Below are 12,250 nucleotides of genomic sequence, written 5' to 3' on the forward strand. Positions count from 1 at the left end.
GAACAATGCCCTTTGAAAAACTCTGCAATGTTACGCAAGAGACAATAATACGACTGATTGAACCCCTATACTCATCTTCTGAAATGATGGTTGAAATGAACAGGAATTATTGCACTCCCCTTTCCAGTGGAGCGTGGAGTGAGAAAGGGATGAAAATTATCACCAATGTTGTTCAACTGCTTCTTGGAATATGTTGTAAATGAAGCCTGGAGAACTCTGATATTCGGTTGATGGTAGGAGAAAGACGAATAAACCATCTAAACTTTGCTGACGATATTGTCTTCTAGAGGAAACAAATCAGATCCTCAGGAAATCACAAAATTAGCTCATGCTCTTAAAATATGACTTAACCACAAGTATCTAAGAATGAAAACCAATGATGCATATATGTGCTTTGGTTCTGACGAAGAAGGAAGTGTAATAGCAAAATTTGAAAACAAATCTTACTTCAAGTTACATCCATAGAAGAAATTGATCAATTCAAATACCTAGGCAATATCTTTAATAAAGATTGAAGGTCAAGACAGGATATTAGAATAAAAATTGCAAAAGCAAAAACAGCTATTCAAAAACGAAAACCACTATGGACAGATAAGAAGCTTACCATTACGCCTTATTAATACACTAGCTAATTCAAAATTCAATACTTCTATACGGAAGTGAAACTTGGACCTTCCTAAAAGAAAATGAAAAGAGGTTGGTTGCATTTGAAATAAGGTGCCATAGACAACTCCATACACTGATCACATCACAAATTTTTAAGTAGGACAAAGAATCAGTTCTTTCGTCAGTCCAAGAGATAGCATAATAACTTGGACAAGTGTTTTACTAACAAAACTGAAAGCAAAGTGTCAATCAAGGACTAAGTGGAAGATTTCTGTGAGGAGTATTTCCTAATATCTACTCTACGGTCCTTTGTGAACTACAGGATGAAAAAGAGAAGAATTTGCTTTGTTGTTTAGTTTCGAATGACTTAATTAGAGAACGATTAGAGATCTTATACAAGCATTAACGGGAGGAATAAGGAGAGTATATTGCTCTTTTCACTGTTCTTTTTATAGTTGTTTGGAGTTTCATTTAGTTTAAAACTATCCAGTTTTCAAACCCACCCACCCACACACACAGAAAAAAAAAAATAAAAACATTTTTATTTTGTATTGCGAAATCTTACATTTAATTTTAGATTAGAATTGCTCATTAATATACAAGGGGTCTCTTTTCTTTTAAAAGCATTTCAACCCCCCACACACACACAACATAAGTAATATAAAGTGTTTTATATAAGTAATAGGTATTATATTTTATATTTTATATAAGTATATAAAGCAAAAATATAATAACTACACGTACGTTTGATATACTTTTGATTTTATACATATACTTGCCTTTTCATGTGTGAGCTAACGACAAAAGAAAATCGAAATAAATCTCAATGACCCAGTTCTGAGTATGTCATTTTATCAAAAATGCATTATTTTACTTTGAATTTCTATATTTTCAGGACTGGCGCAACGTATCATATTCTTGAAATAATTTTGAAAATAATTTCGATTTCTTTGAAATGTCACCAGAGCATCCATGAAATGTGACGGTATCGAGAAATCAATCAGATAATTCAGTTCGTCGAAATCATAAATAGTATTCTAAAATGTTCTGTCTTAGTAATTCAAGAATGCAGTGTTCACAATAGACTCAGATGACGATCTAATTAACTAGTATGATAGTACATCCTTTCTTCACTTATTCTCTCTCTCTGCTCTCCGCCCAGCAAAAAAAAAAAAAAAAAAAAGTCAGTTCTATTCCCTCCCCTCTCGGGCAAATACAATAAGCTTCCATAGATCGAAAACGAATCTATAATATAAATGCAATAGTTTGAAATGTTTTGACTGATTAATAATTATGGACACGTTAACACAAGAGCATTTTAATATTTTCCAAATATTTCAGTCTGAAACTAACAGACTGTCTTCAGTGGCTACATTAGGAACAGTTTTTAACAAGGTAGAATACCAACAATTGATCATTAAAAAGTAGAACAAGCTGCTACTTGTTACATTGCTAAGCATTAAAGAGAGGAAAAATTTCATAACAGTGATGACTAAATTATAGGTATTAATTCAGAGTTTCATATAATAATCTTAATTTATAAATAACATTAGACTAATGTAGGAATTAAAAGTCTCAATTAAAAAAACAAACATATCTATATATCTATATTTTAATGTGTTATCCGGATTAAACTTTCCCATATTTTTCATAAGGATATACAGTCATTTCATTTGAAGTTAGGGCGTTCAAGTGAGGCCTCAGCACTCTCTCTTTGAATAAGCGTTCAAATTTATAGCGACATCTCTGTAGAAGGCGAGTCTTGGACCACAGGATGTTGTGGCTTGTCTCTATCCAGTGCTGAGCCAATCCAAACTTATCGGATTTGTTGTGCAGAATGTATGATTAATATTCTTGAATTCGTTTTTCTATAGAGCGTCCTGTTCATCCAAAGTAGGACAGATTGCAGTCACAAGGAACTTGATACACACCAGCCAGAGACATAGTTGAGCGTTTATCTTTAGAAGAGGGGGGAAATAGGTGGATATGTTGTTATTAGGTATATAATTGGCTGTTAAATCATATTTCTTCAGAATTCTTGAAATTGGTTCTGAAATCCTGGAAATATATGGAATTGGAACTAGATGTATTGATTCTTTGTTGTTCTGGATTGGATTGTAGGAATCGAACAAATGTTGTGTACTTTTTATAGAAAAAAGAATTCGAGAACTCATATCATCAATCATACATTCTGCACAACAAATCCGATTCGTCTGGATTGGCTCAGCACAGGATAGAGACAAGCCACAACATCCTCTGGTCCAAGACTCGCCTTCTACACAGATGTCGCTATAAATTTGAACGCCCATTCAAAGAGGGTGCCGAGGCTTCACTTGAACGCCCTAACTTGAATCGAAATGACTGTATAGCCTTATCAAAAATATGGGAAAGTTTAATCCGGATAACACACACACACACACATATATATATATATATATATATATATATATATATAAATTAAGATTATTTAGTCATCACTCTGACGAAATTTTTCCTCTCTTTAAAATTTTATTATGCACTTCGCATCCATGATAACCTTGACGTCTTGGCCGGTAGCGTGGTAAATGCTTAGCAGTGTAACACCACGTGGCTCGTTCTACTTTTGAATGATCAATTGTTAGTATTCCACCTTATTAAAACTGTTCCTATGTAGCCACTGAAGATAGTCTGTTACTTTCAGACTTAAAATATTTGGCAAATATTAAAATATTCTTGTGTTTATATTTCCTAATTATAATGTCATAAGTGTTTCTCAAGAGTAATATTTCACTGATTCTCTTATTATTATTATTATTATTATTATTATTATTATATAATATAACTTGTAATAATAATAATATTAATAATATAACTTGTAATAATAATAATATTAATAATATAACTTGTACGAAATGCAGTAGGATTCTACACTTAAAATGTGCCGGCTTTTCAGAAACAACCGGGCAACATAAATATAAATCCGATGTAACACGCGAGGAATGGAAGTGCGTACTCTGTAGGAAGAACAAAGAAACGCACCTAAATCAGCCACCTATGACGCAGCCAATTATACCGGAGGCAAAATCAGACGACGAGCTGCACAGAAAAAAAATTCAGGTGAGTCCTATAATTTCAACTCTTTAAATATACTAATAGGAAACGGTGTAGATACCATAAAATCCATATTAGTAGACCTTGTGCAAGAACTCTTTAATAAACAGAACGAACAAATAACAAAACAATCTAGCGAATATGAAGATTTGGTAAAACATAATAATTTAGCAGTGATAGAAGTGTTGCAAACGGTAAAAGACATTAAAATGCGCATTAACGCATTAAATGACAGGCAACACAATTTGATGAAAGAGACATCCGAACTCCGTCAAGAACTTCATTCTCTAAAACTACAATACGAACGTTTAAATCAGCAACAACATAAAGAAGATCTTGTCATAAACGGTCTTCCTGAAACTGCACCTACAGATAACCTCAGAGACCTGGTTCTAAAATTAGGCCATGCAATTGATATCCTCCTACAGCATAATGACATTCAGACCTAAATCGGATTCCTAGGAAGAGCAAAAACCAAGGCTTGCCACGACCTGCACCAGTCATAATTCGTCTTACGAGCGAGTCCACAAGAGACAATCTCATAAAAGCCAGCAGGCAGAAAAAACCAGTTGCCAAGGACTTGAACGCACAGCAAGAAACTACACCAACTTCCTATTCGAATATTTAATACCATTCAACCAGAATCTGTTCCATCAAGCAAGAAAAACAAAAAATAGAAAAAAAATCACCAATTTTTGTGGATCAGAGATGCCAAGATATTCATAAGGAAGTCACAAACTTCAAAGCCAATACAAATTAAAAGCTCAGAAGATATAGAAAGGCTGCCACTGTGAAAAAAAAGCCTCCTACTTAGCTCAAAAAGAAGCCGATAATAAAAAAAGAATGCGAACCATCAAGACAGATGCAATAACACCAGAATATATTGGCAATTTCACTTTGATCAGATCTTTCAGATCATTCATTTGACCTCCCAAACACCTGACTGCTTCCAACACAGCAACCAAATCAATAATATATATATATATATATATATATATATATATATATATATATATATATATATATATAACCAGTGTCATCCTCAGATAATCTAATTACTAAGCTTCGAGGATGCAGTTGAGAAATTACATCCCTGTAGTAGTATTTATCTAACATTATTTACTTATCATTCTGTAATGAATACTTGTAGTAAACAGAAAATGTGATAGTAATACTTCAGTTATATATTAAAATTTAAAATTATATATTTAATTTATATATTTAAATTTAAAAAAAAAATATATATATATATATATATATATACTGTTATGTAAAGTGCAACATAAGTAATATTGTTTAACTGTGTAATTGTAAGTTATTAAGTGTAAAGTATTACTATGGTTATTATTAATGGTAATAATACACGCTTTTTACTCGTGTCAATGAGAAATTCTGCAAATGATAATGATATTACGACTAATTATAATTTTCACTGAACCATTTGCAAGAAAAACTTGCATTGCTGACTGAATTTAGTATATTTATGTAATTATTTGAGAGATAATAAAGTGTTTTTATTATTTAAAAAAAATAATATTATTTTTATGTACATTTACATAAAAAAATCACTGTATTCTACATTTTGTATTGAACAGAAAATGTAATCGTATGCATTATTGTATATATGTAAATACTCTGCGTGATGATAAATAAAATGTTATTACAGTTTTAAAAATATTATTATTATTATTATTAAGAGAGAGACCTCTAGGTAGTCAGGGACTCATCGAGGGAGGCCACATACTACATCACCAGCTGTCATACTTAATCTTGAATTCATTCACACTGCTTGCACTCACAAAATACCCAATGGCAATTCATTCCAATCACGCACCATCCTGTTAGAGAAAATATAGCCCCCCCCTCCTCTTAGAGGCTTTCATTCTTAGCTTTCAAGGATGCATTTTTGTCTTTTCCCCACCCTTCATAAATTGAAAATTACGATCAATTGAAATCCTCTATGAGCTTTTCAGAAGTTTGTAAGAATCACATCACCCCTCTTTCTCCTGTTTGCCAGCATCTACAGTCTACAAATTCTCAACCTGTCTTCATAATCAGTATTCCATAATCCTGATATCATTTTTACTATTCTCCTTTGCACTCTGTCCAATATATCAGAATCACAACGGAAGCATGGAGACCAGACCTGCGCACAATAGTCCAAGTGGTGCCTTATCAAGGCCTTCTAAAGAGGCAAAATGACATCCTTATTTTTACATGTGAATGTTCGTTTCAGCATTGAAATTACCTTTCAAGTTGTATTTGCAATCTTTGCTACCTGGCCCCTGAACTGCAATTTCCTATTTGCTAACACTCCAAGATCCATAGCCTCATCAGTTTCTTCTAGCATAATCCCACCAATATAATACGACATTGAATATACTGTCATGCCGAAGTGGATGACTTTACATTTATTGACATTAAACTGACATCCATTTTCCCATGCCCACAGTTTCAGCTTATTCATATCATTCTATAAGTGCTGCATATCAGCAGGATTCCTGATTACCAGACCTATCTTTGCATCATCAGCAAATAGCTGTATGTCACTTGTGAAATCCTTCCCAATATCATTAATGTTCAGATTGAATAACAGTGGACCAAGCACTGATCCTTGTAGTATACCACTTGTTACCTTAAACCTTGCAGACTCACATTCCCCGTATACCACTACTTGATATCTTTCAGTCAGCAATCCTCTGATCCATGCTAATATTATATAACCCAAACCCATTTTCTCAAATATTTGCAACAGTCTACTATGGTATATTCTGTCAAAAGTCTTAGCAAAATCCAAAAGTATCAATGTGCATCCATTTCCCTTCTGTAGTTCAATGTAACATTGTTATAGAATTTGAGCAAGTTGCTAAAACATGATCTTCCCCTTAGTAAACCCGTGTTGCGAATTGCAAAGGAAAGATTCACTGTCAACCCATTTCTGAATGCGAACCCTAACCAGTTTTTCCAAAATCTTCACCACCATCCTTGAAATACTAATTGGACGATAGTTGGATACATTGATTTTGCATCACAGTGGTGCAATGGAATTACCATACATTCTTTCCATTCCTACTGAATCTTTCCTGTTATGTGATTCATATTGAACAGCCTGGTCAAAGCCAGTTCAGCTGGCTTTGACTAAAAGAGTGTTCAGCTGAACACTCTTTTAGCATACGTACTGATAGCCCATCAGTCCCTATTGCTGAATTCTTATTCAGATTGTGCAACAGCTCTAATACCTCGTCCTCATACACCTGAGTTTCATCATCCAGTAGACAGGTAGCAGTTATCTCAAGGTCATTTACACCAGGTTGATAGCTTTTAACAAAATGGGCACTCATTAGTATTAAACAACCTCTTGAGCGTCTATAACCCTCATGCCATCTGTATTTAGAAGAGTTATTCTTTCATATTCATTCTTTCTTTTATTTGCAGCATGTTCATAGAATTCTTGTGGGTTGTCTTTAGCACGCAGAGCCGGTTTCGTTTCATGCTCAGACTTCGCTTTCCGTACAACAGTTGTTACTATTCTAGCTTGCTGCTTATAACTATCATGACGGTCATGATCTTTATTCGCATGGTATTCCTTCCACGTCATCATTTTCTTACGAATCTCTTGCTTTATACGATTACACATCCATTTGACTACTACCCTATTTATTCTTTGAACTCTCGGGAACATTCTAATATCGTATCATTTAAGTATTGTTTAAATGCTTCCCATGCACTATGGATATTCTTCCCATGCAGCAACCTATCCCGTTCCACTGAACTCAGTATACTTCCTAGTTGGTCATCATTTCCTTCTTTTTAGTTCAGCATGTAAACTTTTCGGAATGGAACATTCATAAACTTAGCTACTTCCCAAGTGAGTACAGCATGATCACTGTCACCAACCGGAGGCAGAATACCTATGTCTTTAACACAAACTTCGTGACTCTTTGACCTCGAGTTCCTTCTGTCACATTCTTGAAGAAGTTGTCCCGCAACATCACAATAAACACAATTTCATTTTTCTCAAGAGATTCTACTGCTACCCAATCAATATTTGGACAATTAAAGTCTCCTGTTATATCCGCACTCATTTTTTCTATTTGGCGATGCATTTCTTCATCACTAGAAACCGATTCACCATGTCTGCAACAACACTCCACTATGTTATTGATCTTGTTGGATTTCACCTCACTCCAGATGGCTTCAAACGCATTGCCACATGAAATACTGCTAGTAGAAGTACTACAATCATAGGTGTCAACTCTAACTGAATTCAAGTTATCCGATATCATTAGCAGCACGCACCTCCTCCTCCTCTCCTATCCTCTAATATTGACTAATATTAGAGGATAGGAGAGATAGGATAGGATAGGAGAGGATAGGAGAGAATATTGACTAACATTGACTAAGGCAACAAACTCTACCCCTTTGTTTCTGATACTCCTAGCATTCATTACAGACATAATAATTTGCCAGCATCTTCTTTTGTATATTCTTGTCTGCAGTCTTCGTGACGCAGTTGGACAACTTGCAGATCTCTATTCTTCTCTAGTGTGACATGTTTGCAAACGTTTGATTGGTCCGAAACGGGCGAACACATAGATGAAATAATTCTATCCTCGTCAACATTTCCATGATAAAGCCCATTAACAGAGTTATATAACACTGCCGCTCTTACATTCACATTCTCACCGGTCCTCCTTTTATAATTTAATTTTCCTAATTCTCTGTGTTAGGTCTGATACCAGTTATTAGTTTTCAGACTCCTGATACCAAGCGCATTCAGGTGTAGGCCGTCCCTCTTATACAAATCCAGTCTTCCCTCAAACTCACTCCACGCATCCAAAAACTTGCATCCATTCCTTCCACACACTTATGTATAGAATAGTTTCAAATTATAGCTCTTATTCTTAATTCATTTTTGCCTTGTCGATGTAAAATAATAACGATTTTCACGTTTCATTATGCCCTCTTCCAACAAATTAGAAATTATTATTCTCATAAGTTCTCACTTGCAAAAATTTCATGAAGAAAAGTTTCTTAAGACGAATGCTCGTCGAAGAGGCATGATGAGTATTCTTCTGTCTATCTCCTGAAAAACATGAGTCTATAAAGAGTTCATGTTGTTGATCCACAACTATGCTCACCTGCTGACGGAGGAGTAAACGCGTAAACAGATAGCTGACCTGTTGTGAATGCATGATAATTTTTAAAAACTCAAAAATGCGTAATGCGATGCATTGATAGTGTGTAATTATTGAGACCCTTTGCAAAATAACAAAGTTTGTAAAATGAACAGGCAAAGACTAAAATAGCCGAACAGCATAAGCTATTATAGAACACATTTAATAGACCTTTAGAGAGAGAGAGAGAGAGAGAGAGAGAGAGAGAGAGAGAGAGCGTCAACTCTGAAAGACGTCAATTAACAAGGAAAGCATGTTTTTAGCTAAAATGTGGAAACTTTCGAACTGCGAAAGCAAGAATTTATCATCAGCCAATTTGTACAGAGACAGTAGAGACATCAGCAAACAAATGACGACTCTCAAGTAAGCATTCCTGTTACTTGAGGCAGAATAACGAAAGCTATCCTGAAATGGCAAACAAAGAGGAAACTCCTCTCACCATGTAGCTGAATGCATTTCCATTAATTAACAGAAAATAATCAGAGGAGAAATAGGGGCATTTTGTTAAGCTTTTTCTATGGAGATTTCTATACCCTCTGCATGCAGACAAAATCAATTTTAATTTCGATCCTCTTTCTGCCTGAAATGTAAAAACTTGAGGGTGGAATAACATTTCAAATTTCGTTAATTATATAATATTCAATAAACAAAACCAACGCAGAATATTACGGTGCTAATGTTAATATGAAACGATTAGAGTATAAAATAATTATTTATATGAAGTTATGAGTTTATTCGAAAGGTTTTTTTTTTTCTTGAAATACGCAATTGATTAGTAAAAGATGAGTACGGGAAGTTTGTTGAAAATGGTTACGTACTTGATATGCGTGAGCAATATGAAAAAAAAAAAGATAAGGAATTGAGAAAGAAGTGGCGAAAGATTTCTTTTTTCGGCTAGTGTGGAGCTGTCGTGATTTTATAAAAAGAAAATAGTTGTTGAAAATATGATCATGAAGTTGACATGCAGTTCATTTATTCTAACAACCTGTAAAAATCTGTGAAATATTTAATATATATATATATATTCTAGTGTTTTCCAGGAATATGAGATTACTCCTTTCTCTGGAATAAACGATGAATAATTGTAGACTGCTAGTTTACATTAATCTTCGTTTCTCTGTTCACACATTTTCATTCCGTAGATAAAGAAAGGCACAAACCTGATATTATCCTCATTAGTTTAGAGCAGACAGGCGTTATTGATCAAATTTATACATTCAGGAAGTATTAGCCAGGTATTTTTGACTATCAAACTACATTAATCACGGATGAGTAAAATATTAAGGATTTATAAGGTAATGGTTTAGGTTAATCAAAGAAGGAATATTGTTAAGTTAAAGTAACTAAACTAAAAAGGCGCACTGATAGAAAAGCTGCAATGATAAGCTAAAAGAAAGATATAACATTTTATCATATATCGTATTTTTGAAAATTCGTGATCAAAAAGGTTCAACCTTATGTCGACATTTTGGTATTGAGTATATTAAATATTTCAGTCTATTTGATAAAGTTTGGTATAACGTTTATTGCATATTATAACAAAATAGCTTGATCAGAAACACATGAATTAAAAGGCATATGGTTATTTTTATCAAAGTTAAGTTCCTTATTTAAATGCATGAGTGAAAGAATAAAATATGTGCATTTCTCTAGAAGTTCTACAGTAAAGGCTAAATTCACTTAATCAAGGCTCAAACATTGCGATTTACGAAATTGGTTGTTAAACCCAACGAATCGATATAAATTTATCACAACTATTAAATTTTGAAAGTCGCAAGGATGTATTAGAAGAATCAATGAAACGTAATTGCTGCTTAATAAACAATACCAGAAGCGTGTCGCCGATTCTTTTTACTAACTGATAGAAAATGCAGAGAAAATTTATTTTTAACAACGTTGGACTCTTCTCCTGTGGAAACATCTGATCCTCTTAGTAATCTATTTAATACGTTACTGAGTATGAGTCAGTACACGGTTAATGAACGGAAGATTAAATTTGCTCGATGAAATCAGCTCCGCAAATGATTCTATGAGGTTCGAATTAATTTTCCACTTTACCACACTTAAAAATACAGGGTTATAGAAAGCCGAATATCGGGTCATTAGTAAATGGGAGGAATCTTTCCAAACAGCAAAAAATGATAACGTAATTCCATTAAGTCGAGCAAGTCACAAAAGGAAAAGGATGCTTCCTTTTATAAAAAGCACCAGTGAATCTTATCGCTGGCGAAACCGATGCAAGTGTTTTTTTTTTCTGCCAAACTTTCATTTCGAAGACTGAAATTGCTAAAAGCTTATATATTTCTTTCTATACTGCTAACCATAGAAGTGATATTGTCCGCTCCTTTTCCTAACAGACATGAGAAGATAAGGACTGGTGTATAATGATATGTATATAATGATTTCTCATTAGTATGTATCTCTTGACTTTTGAAATGTTAAATGCTTTCATTCAAAGACGATTTTTTTTTTTTGAGAACTTGAAGGAAGAGTTGGCACCTACATGTCTTCTTAGAAATATCTCGATAATTTAATACGAAAGGGACTCACTGGTGATCTGCTGATTTAAATTAGTATATTTTTGACACTTTGGAAATGCAGTGTTTAAACCAATTTATAGTCGTAAAAATGGTGAGGGAAAACATTTCTTTATTTATTGAATTTAACAATAGATCTCACAGTAAACAGAAACAAGGCCGGAGTTCTGTATTAGTCATCGACTAGATGAACCTTTTCTAGGCATTTTTCAACCTATCATTAAGTTCATCTAGCAGTACAGAGGGAGTTCTGTTCATTAAGTACAGAGGGAGTTCTGTGCTGCATTCCTGTCATCCAAAATTATATAAATGGTCTGCTGAAATGAACGCAGCCAATAACGAAGAAAACTGGACACCAGCTGCTTACCGACTTCCAATAGTTAGGATTAAAACAATTCAGAATTTCTTCCTTTACTGGGTGAATGAAAATGGATCACAAGTTTTATTTCTTTATTTATTCCACCATCGCATTTTCCTACATCACGAGATTTATCTGTTAATTTCTGTTCTTTGAAATGATATCTCTTATTTTTATAAGAGATATCATTATAAGAGAAATTATAGAAAGCGATATCTCTATATCGCTTTCTATAATTTTGCATTCAAACAACATAACATGTCTTTTAGCAGTGACGATAATTTAAAATCGTTATTCTAGATTTTATCGCTATTTATAGGGTAATAACAATCGCTAGCTTAAGTGATGTCACCCTGTGTACTGTTGTAACCCGTGTCCTGATGCAGTATGACCTTTGCTGCACTTGCGCCACAAAACCCCAAATCAATCAATTTTAAGTGATGATTATTCAGCAATGAGTCTTTTACTTAAGAATAATAAGG

The sequence above is a fragment of the Typopeltis vanoorti genome, chromosome 7, assembly GCF_054136105.1.
Source record: "Typopeltis vanoorti isolate ZY-2024b chromosome 7, IOZ_Tvanoo_1.0, whole genome shotgun sequence".
Taxonomy (NCBI): Eukaryota; Metazoa; Arthropoda; class Arachnida; order Uropygi; family Thelyphonidae; genus Typopeltis; species Typopeltis vanoorti.